We start from the raw sequence: 10,679 nt of genomic DNA on the forward strand, positions 1-10,679 counted from the left end.
TGGTTATTAATAACCGGTATTATTGAGGTTTTCAAAGTCGGTTTAGCGCAATAGCTATTAATTTATCAAACGATATGATTTATTCTACAATGCAAGGAATAGTCCCGAGTCGCTGCAGGCTTACGACCCGACACTTGGGGGCTACATTGAGATTACATGCAAGTCTCATGTCGCTGCAAGCATGCAACATGACACTGAGGGGCTAATGCAAAGTCATTTTTTATTGGCCTTATTGAAGACCCGACTCATCACATCATAATGAGCCGGCCCTTGGGGGCTACCAATTGCTCCTGTCAACAATTCAAGCTACACAAGTCTTAAAACCATTATATTGAAAGGTCCATTGCTCATTTGGTAAAGCACAAAGCGCTTAACCTTGTGGACGTGGGTTCAAGCCCCATGGTGGGGGTTACATTATATGATGTTCTTTTCAAAGAAGTATATATAAAGTACCAGCTCAATATTATCTTATTGAGCCGGCCCTTGGGGGCTACACGTTATTGTTCAAATCTACATGATCATATTTATAAAGTCCCTGCTCATTATTGCATAATGACCCGGCACTTGGGGGCTACATATATGGAGTATTCAGTTTTTAATAGTGGCTAAGATGAACAACATGGATTTCTTCAAAGTGGCAGTAATTATATGGAAACAAGTCTTAAGCCATCACTTTGTTCTGCTCAAGACTTGGGGGCTACAGGTAATATGGATATGAGGGAGAAAAATCTTCTAATTCTCAGTTCTGAGCAAACCAGATTGACCCGGTGTCTGCAACAATTATGACCCTGCGTCGGTGACAATTATGACTCAGTGCCATCTATATTTACAAACCGGTAATTTTGGTAATATTAAACCGGCAAGTTTTACATCTTCAAACCGGCTGAATATCAGATGAGTATTTCAAGACCCATATTTCTTAAACCGGCGCTTTGGAAGCCGACTCAAGTGGATTATTCTTCACAATATTTCTTTGTGAGAAACCAATGTCAGCAAATTGAGTATGAAGCTGGCTTGTTGACCCGGATTTTCTAGAAGGAGGAAATGACAAGGACTTAAGGATGATCAGATGCCGGTTTACAAGAATTCTTAACCCGGAGCATAATCTGTCGAATTTGTTCTTGTGTTTGTTTTACAGGATCAGTTTAACATGGATAAATCCAAATTAAACTGGGGGCTAATGTCGGGGATATACCCCGCGGTGTAAACCGGCCGGAGGTATAACCCGGCCGGACTTGGCGGTTTACTTCAGACCCGGCTGAGACATGACGATTCACTGGCGACCGTTTGGACCTGGCGGTTTACGATTCATTGGTAATCCGGCAGGCGGGTCAAAGGAGCGACAAAACCCGGTGGCCCAACGGGCGGTTCATGAAGGCCGATTCATACTATGGTGGGCCGATTTACAAGGAAAGGCGTGAGGAATATTTGTCTTACAAGGAGTTAAGACCTGGACTTGTATCCGGTTTGTATTAGAGATAGACTAGTCCTAATCCTAATAAGACTCCACATGTAACCCGCCCCTTCAACATATATAAGGAGGGGCAGGGCTCCCCAAAGAGGGACAGGGCAACTATCAATAATCTCTAGGGCTAGACACAATTAGAGGAGAGCTGGTTTACGGCGACTCCCTCATGAGTGTAATGAGATCTAGCCTCAAACAGCATGTAGGGTTATTACCGGATGATGTTTCCCGGGGCCCGAAGCTGTCTAAATCCTCGTCTTGTGTTGCGTCTCTCGACTCCGCTCAACCCCTCTCAAGCTACTACATAGATGCGCTGGCCTCGCGACTAAGTCCTGACACTAAGTCCGGACACTAAGGACATCTGCCGTGTTAAAATAGGTCTAGCGTGTCATGTACACGTACCCTGTACATATGTAATTGTATGCTGATTGTTATATATATAGAAAGATGTGGAGAGGCTTTGCCCCACGGAAAATCCTAAACCCTATTTTCTAACTTGGTATCAGAGCCTACCCTAGTCGCCGCCGCCTCTCCACCCGCAACCGCCGCCGCAGTTTCCTCGCGGCCACCGCGATGTCCACCACGCCGGCACCCACGATGACCCCCTCCTCTGCGCTCATGCTCACCACCCCCTCCGTGCTCGTCCCGATCGCCCTCGTCATCGCCCCACCCGCCGTGACGGCTCCCACCCCCGTCCTTCCGCCCATCGCGGTCTCGCTTGAACGCAGCAACTTCATGCTCTTGAGGGCTCTTGCCCTCCCCAACTTCGCCAGAGTTCGCCTCCACGGCTTCCTCGACGGCTCGGCCACTGCGCCGGCGCCGACCGTGACGACAGGCACCGGCGAGGCCGCCCGCACCGTGTCCAACCCCGACTATGAGCAATGGTGGACGCTGGATCAGAAGGTTCTCGGGCATCTCCTCGGCTCGGTGAGCGTGGAGATCTCCGCGCAGCTCATTGGCTGCAGGTCGGCCGCCGCCGCCTGGGCGGCCGTGCACACCATGTTCACCGCCGAGAACAGCGCCGGCGTGCGCAACCTCCAGCGCCAGATTCAGGCGCTGCGCAAGGGAGATCATCCCGCCGGTGAGTATATGCAGAAGGTCAAGGCCCTCGCTGACTCGATGGCCGCCACCGACTCTCCTCTTCGTGATGATGAGATCATCGACTACATGCTGACCGGGCTCGGCTCGGCGTTCAACCCCATCGCCGCCTCCATGAACTTCGCGGGCGTGCCAATCACGTTCCCCGCGTTCTACTCCAGCGTTCTCCACTACGAGGCCCTTCAGTAGCAGCAGTCCGAGCATGAGGATTGGCAGTCCTCCGCCAACGCCGCGTCTCGGCCGGTCTACAACAACACTTCCGGCCGAGCCTCCGATTTGGCCGCCCGAGCGGCGGCCGCCCCTCCGTCGGTTCCCTCCCGCCCAGCTCGGACGGCTATGGCAACAGCCAGGGCAACCCCTCTGGTCGTAACAACAACAACGGCGGCAATAGCCGCAATGGAGGAGGAAACGGAGGTGGCAACGGGGGTGGTCGCAACCGCCGCTGGCGTCCCCGGTGCCAGATATGCAAGAATTGGGGTCATGAGGCCGGCAACTATCGCAGCCGCTATGATCATGACCACCGCACCGCCAACTCCGCGTCCACATCCTCCTCCCATGAGCTGCCACACTGGATTCTGGACACCGATGCGACGGACCACCTGACGAATGATCTTGATCGTCTGCACTTCCACGAGCGTTACGACGGGAAGGATCAAGTGCAAGTGGAAAACGGTGCAGGTTTGTCTATTTCGCATATTGGTTATCCCTTCGTTTACGCAATATTCTTCGTCTACCACACATTCATCAGCATCTTCTCTCCATTTATCGTCTCGTCCTTGATAATGATGTTTTTGTGGAATTTCACTATTTCTTTTTCCTTGTAAAGGACACGGCCACGAAGAAAATCTTTCTCCACGGTAGATGTCATGGTGGACTCTACCCCATCCCGTTCGGTCGCGCGTCGTCCTCCTCCACCCGCCAAGCGCCCCTCAGCGTCAAGACCACCCCATCCCAGTGGCACCAGCGTCTCGGTCATCCCTCGAATAATATTGTTCACAACATTGTTAGGAATAATGATTTAGTGTGTTCTTCTGAACGTTAGACTTCCGTGTGTGATGCTTGTCAGCGTGCTAATAGTCGACAATTGCCTTATCATTTATCACATCATGTTTCCACTATGCCTCTTGAGTTAATTCATTCTGATGTTTGGGGGCCAGCTATTGCTTCTTTCGGAGGTTATAAATATTATGTGAGCTTTGTAGACGATTACTCTCGCTTCTCCTGGATTTATCTCCTTAAGCATAAGTCTGACGTTGAGCAAGTATACTATGCCTTTCAGGCTCATGTTGAGCGTCTTCTCCACACTAAAATCATAGCTGTTCAGTCCGACTGGGGTGGTGAGTATCACCGGTTGCATCGTTATTTCCAACGCACTGGCATCTCTCATCGTGTGTCTTGCCCGCACACGTCTCAGCAGAACGGCATTGCTAAACGCAAACACCGTCATCTTGTTGAAACAGGCCTTGCTTTGCTGGCTCATTCTTCTCTCCCATTGCGTTTTTGGGATGAGGCATTCCTTACGGCATGCTATCTCATTAATCGCATGCCTACACCTGTTCTTCAACAAGATACACCCATATATCGTCTGCTTAAGGTGCACCCCGATTATAAGTTTCTTCGCACTTTTGGGTGCGCCTGCTGGCCTAGTTTGCGCAAACTTGCTTTCCGATCCACCATGTGTGTTTTCTTAGGCTATAGTCCGATGCATAAGGGATACAAGTGACTTGATCGTTCCACGGGACGTATCTACATCTCCCGTGATGTTGTTTTCGACGAGTCTGTTTTTCCCTATGCCACTCCTGGGGTCACTGTCGATGTCTCTTCTTTGGCTGATGTTCTCTCTTTTCCTCCCACTGAACCGGCTACGGGTGACCATATGCGCAAATACAACTTGTCCTATTTGTCTACTGACACGCCTGTCCCAGGCCCTGTTGCTTCTGTGCAGGATTCTTCGGCTTCGCCCTCTCCAGCGCTCAACGTGCATGGCGCATGCACGCCCTCTGCCACCGCCCCCACATGGCCGTCGCGCAGCCCTCCTTGGCGATCGACGTGCATGGGACATGCACGTCTCCCCGCTCGGCTCCCGCGTCGCTCGGCTCGGTCGTCGTCTCGCCCGGCCTGGCTGGTCCATCGGCTACCGCCTCGCCCGGCTCGACCGGCCCGTCCACCGACCCGGCCGCTTCGCCCGGCCCCTCCGCGGCCTCCTTGCCGCACGGTGACGCGGTGTCCCCCGCCCCGGTGCTCAAGGATGCTGCTCTACCATCGCCACCGCAGCTCGCGCCGCCCTCTGTCGAGGGGAGTCCAGCTCCCTCGACCACGACGCCCCCAGCTGCTCCTGCACACACCATGCTTACCCGCACCCATGATCATACTCGCCGTGCTCTTGTTCCTACCGACGGGACTATCCGCTATGATCCCCGTCGTCGTGCGTTTCTTGCGGTGCCTGTCTCTCATCATGATGCTCTCCATGAGACTGTTTGGCGTACTGCGATGATTGATGAGCTCACTGCTCTACATCACAACAAGACTTGGGTTCTTGTGCCTCGGCCGCGCGGTGTCAATGTTGTTGGGAGAAAATGGATCTTCAAGACCAAGCACCGTCCGGATGGCTCTGTTGATAAGTAAAAAGCTCGTCTAGTCGCCTGTGGTTTCAAACAACAGCTTGGCATTGACTATGGTGATACCTTCAGTCCGGTTGTCAAGCCGGCCACCGTTCGTTTGGTTCTTGCCTTGGCTGTTTCTCGCGGTTGGAGTCTTCAGCAGATTGATGTCAGCAATGCTTTCCTTCATGGGTATCTCTCCGAGGACGTCTATATGCAGCAGCCACCTGTTTTCGAGGATGCTCGTTTTCCCTCGCATGTGTGCAAGCTTCAGCGCGCCCTCTATGGACTCAAGTAGTCCCCTCGTGCATGGTACGCTCGGCTCAGTGCTCGTCTTCTCGCTTTGGGTTTTGCCTCCCCCGAAGCAGATACGTCTCTGTTTTTCTTCCGCTATCGTGATGTTCAGATCTATATGCTTGTCTATGTTGAATAAATAGACAATTTCTTGATTAAATTAATCCACGAGTAAATCGCTAGCATGGCATTGACACAAATAAACGCATACTGATATTCAGTCAAGCTAGCACATACTACGCTAATTGCAGAAAGATCTACGTATAACGCTAGCATGGCTAAAAGAGAAAACAGTAGGAGCAGGATAAACGAGTTATACCCTCCAGTAGGCCGTGCAGATGCCGCGACTTTGGTGGCAGCAGCGGCGTCCTCGGCGGCCTTCTTGTCAGCTTCAACTTTCTCGGCGGCGGCACGTTCAGCGTCAGTGGACATGATGATGATGAAGGTGACGCGGATGTAGAGGAAGTAGACGATCGGAAGCGAGCAGTCGTGTAATCGCTGCCCAAAAACCTATTCGCCCCTCACCCCGTACAGGAACCAGAAGGGCGTGGTTTCGGAGACCTGCTCTCCCGTCGACCGTGTACGCGGCGGACGGGATGGAGTCACCGGCGGCAGCAGCAGCAAGGGAACGACGGTGGGCATGCGCGTGGAGCAGATGTGATCTGTTCGTGGCGCCTAGGGTTAGGAGACACCGCACACTTATATAGGCACAGCCGCGTGGAGAGACATGGGCTCGACCCACGTCCGAGTCCGTGACAGCCCATGATCCGATGTCTCAGATCGTGGCCCAACTGTGAGAGAACTCTCCGTTAGTGACTGGCAAAAATAAGCGTGTAGGTGTGAGCTCGGCTCGGCTCAATCCCGCAACCCGCGGCGCGTCGTGACGAGGCGTGGCGAGGCGGGCGGCGGAGGGCGAGTGCGCGAGGGCCTCTTCTCTTCTCAAGCTCCAATAGCATGTAGAAGAGAAACCCTTATAAGGAGGTCCAACTCCTCTTCCACTTCCGGGGTGGGACTAAACTTCCCACTACACCTAGTGCCATATAACCCACATGGGCCCTTAGAGATTTTTCAGAAATTGCTATATGGGCCTAGAGCCCATCTCAAATTTCAGCAATCCCCCACCAGATCTCGAGGGCCCATTGTCCTCTGTTCCAATTACTGTTTTGATATACCAGTGTTTCAGTGAAGACCTGTTAAGGTTGAACTTCACCTAGAGCAAGTAGCTACACTCCTTCACAACTGAACAATGGACTATGCCTTGAATTGTCAGTTTGGCGTAAAGAAGTTTCACCACATGTCTTACTAGTACTAGGCTGCCGAAGGCTGACCCCTCGGGTGGAGCATATAAGTCACACTCCTGGCCTATTCATGAGCTTACTAGAGATCACCCCAATCTCATAGACTGTGACCAGCAGTCGGGCTCATATAGGTGTGTTCCTCCAAAGATCGCTCTGTAGGATAGCATCTTGCTTATATAAGCTTCGGAACACATTAAGACAGTAGTCATCCTACCATACAGTATCGAGAGTATTGCATCTCCAACGGAGTGGGTTAGTATAGTTACTCTCCTCAGTTCACCACTGGCTTGTTTTCCCAGGTCCTACTTCACGGGATCTCCGATCACATAGGTTGGGTTACCACCATGGCAACTCATGTGGGTCTCATACCCATCTCCCTCGATGCATTATCTATCACAACACGTGATAGCCCTTTCGTAAAGGGATCTGCCAGATTCTTAGCCGTATGGACATAGTCCAACGCTATCACTCCGGAGTTTCTTAATTTTCTGACAGCTTTTAATCTCATTCTTATGTGTTTGTTGGACTTCATGTTGTCCTTTGAACTCTTCACCTTGGTGATGACAGTCTGATTGTCACAGTTCATAAGGATAGCCGGAACCGGTTTATCAACCAATGGCAAGTCCATCAAAAGATCTCGAAGCCATCCTGCTTCAACACCAGATGTGTCTAATGCTGTTAATTCTGCTTCCATTGTCGATCTCGTTAAGATCGTTTGCTTGCAAGACTTCCAGGAAACAGCGCCACCTCCAAGAGTAAACATATACCCAGTTGTGGCCTTCATCTCATCAGCATCAGAGATCCAATTCGCATCACTATACCCTTCAAGTACCGACGGGTCTCCGGTATAGTGAAGTCCATAGTTCATAGTACCTTTCAGATAGCGCATAACTCTTCAACAGCATGCCAATGTACATCACCCGGTTTGGAAACAAACCGGCTCAGTTTGCTCACAGCAAACGCGATGTCAGGCCTCGTTGCGCTCGCTAGGTACATCAGTGAACCAATGATTTGAGAGTATCTCAATTGATCTTTAGCCGTGCCTTTGGACTTTCGAATCAACACGCTAGGATCATATGGTGTTTGAGATGGTGTGCAGTCCGAATATCCAAAACGACTCAACACCTTCTCAACATAGTGGGATTGCAGAAGTGTAATCCCACCCTCATTATCTCTCAGTAGCTTGATGTTCAAGATAACATCAGCCACACCAAGGTCTTTCATCTCAAAGTTCTGAGATAGAAACGACTTGACCTCCTCAATGACTTTGAGGTTGGTTCCGAATATCAGTATGTCATCAACATACAAGCACAGTATAACTCCTTCGCCCCCACCATGGCGATAGTATACACATTTGTCAGCCTCATTAACAACGAAACCAACAGATGTCAGAGTTGTATTAAACTTATCATGCCATTGCTTAGGTGCTTGCTTCAGGCCATATAAAGATTTCAGCAACCTACACACCTTTCTTTCCTGACCATCTATCACAAAGCCATCTGGCTGTTGCATGTAGATTTCCTCGTTTAGCTCTCCATTCAGAAAAGCCGTCTTAACATCCATCTGGTGGACGAGAAGACCATGCGAGGCCGCCAACGAGAGTAATACTCGAATGGTGGTCAGTCTAGCCACAGGTGAATAAGTATCGAAGAAATCTTCCTCTTCTTTCTGGTCATAGCCCTTGGCCACAAGCCTAGCCTTGTACTTTTCAATCGTACCATCGGGCCTAAGCTTCTTTTGAACACCCACTTACATCCCAATGGTTTGCAACCATAGGGACGTCAGTGATCTCCCATGTCCCGTTAGCCATGATGGAATCCATCTCGCTACGGACCGCATCCTTCCAGTAGTCAGCTTCTGGAGAGGCATACGCTTCTGAAATAGAAGTGGGAGTATCATCCACGAGGTACACGAAGAAATCATCACCAAAGGTCTTTGCAGTCCTTTGTCTCTTGCCCCTACCAAGGGTTTCCTCGTCATCCTCCTCAGGATTTTCATCATGTGTTTGTTCATAATATTCCATAGGAATGGCAGGTTCAGGAGTCTCCTCAGATTCCTGTCTAGAAGTGCTTTGCATATCTCTCATAGGAAAAATATCCTCGAAGAATGTAGCATCCTTAGACTCCATAATTGTACCGACCTTCTGGTCAGGTACCTCAGATTTCACTACTAGAAATCTATAGCCAACGCTGTTCTTAGCGTAGCCCAAATTAACGCAGTCCACAGTCTTGGGTCCAAGCTTACGCTTTTTGGGGATCGGCACATTGACTTTCGCCAAACAGCCCCAAGTGCGCAAGTACGAGAGTGTTGTCCTTCTCTTCGCCCATTTCTCATAGGGAGTGATCTCATTATCCTTTGTCGGAACTTTATTCAGGACATGACATGCCGTCAATATAGCCTCCCCCACCATGCCTTGGATAAACCCGATGTATCTAACATGGCGTTAACCAAATCAGTTAGAGTACGGTTTTTCCGCTCGGCAACCCCGTTTGACTGGGGTGAATAGGGAGGCGTCCTCTCATGAATAATGCCGTGTTCCGCACAAAAGGAATCAAACTCACTCGAGAAGTACTCTCCACCACGATCTGACCGGACTCGTTTAATTTTCTTTTCAAGTTGATTCTCAACTTCTGCCTTATAGATTTTAAAGTAGTGTAGAGCCTCATCTTTAGTATTTAACAGATACACATAGCAATATCTAGTGGAATCATCTATCAATGTCATGAAGTATTTCTTTCCACCTTTAGTCAACACACCATTCATCTCACAAAGATCAGAATGTATGAGTTCTAATGGTGCCAAGTGTCTCTCCTCCGCGGCCTTGTGAGGCTTGCGAGGTTGCTTAGCTTGCACACATGAAAGGCACTTAGAACCTTTGGCTAAAGTAAACTCGGGATTAAATCCAACTTGGCTAGCCGCGTCATAACACCGAAACTAATGTGACAAAGACGTGAATGCCAAACTTCAGATTCATTAACATTCGAATGAATATGGTTCACGACTTTATTACAAAAATCTGCGAGGGAAAGGCGGAACATCCCTCCGCTCTCATAACCTTTTCCAACAAAGAGTCCATATTTCGTAACAACTAATTTATTAGACTCGAAAACCAACTTAAACCCTTCTCTACATAGAAGGGAGCCACTAACGAGGTTCTTCTTGATGGCGGGGACATGCTGCACGTTCTTCAGCTGCACGATCCTTCCCGAAGTAAACTTCAGATCGACCGTGCCAACACCATGAACAGAAGCACTCGCGCCATTCCCCATCAATACGGACCCGTGGCCTGTGACCTGGTAAGAAGTGAACAATGAAATGTCAGCACACACATGAACACCTGCACCTGTGTCCACCCACCAATCGGTGGGCTGAAACACTGAAAAAACAGTAAATAAATTACCGTACCCAGGTGCACCATTCTCATTGTTGCCCACAATCATGTTGACAGACTTGGAGTCCTGTCCTGACTTCTTAAACTTGTTTGGGCACTTGTTGGCACAATGTTCAACCGAACCACAAGTAAAGCAGCCCTCATCCTTCTTGTTCTTCTTGAAGGTCTTCTTACCCTTCTTCCTAAAGTCGGTATTGTGTTGGACACCGTTCTTTCCCTTGGGCTTGTGGGAGTTGAAGTTCTTCTGGTTCACCATGTTGGCGACAGAAGTCCCTTCGGCCCCTTTTCCGTGCGAGTCCTTTGCCCTTGAATTCTGCTCAACACTCAGATGGCCAATGACATCCTCCACAGAGAATTCATGCCTCTGATGTTTCAGAGTGGTGGCAAAGTTCCTCCAGGAATTAGGGAGCTTAGAGATTATGCAGCCCGCGACAAACTTGCCCGGTAACTCGCACTTAAGAAGTTCAAGCTCCTTAACAATGCATATTATCTCATGAGCCTGCTCCAATACAGGACGATTTTCAACCATCTTG

The sequence above is a fragment of the Triticum aestivum genome, chromosome 3D (genome assembly GCF_018294505.1).
Source record: "Triticum aestivum cultivar Chinese Spring chromosome 3D, IWGSC CS RefSeq v2.1, whole genome shotgun sequence".
Taxonomy (NCBI): domain Eukaryota; kingdom Viridiplantae; phylum Streptophyta; class Magnoliopsida; order Poales; family Poaceae; genus Triticum; species Triticum aestivum.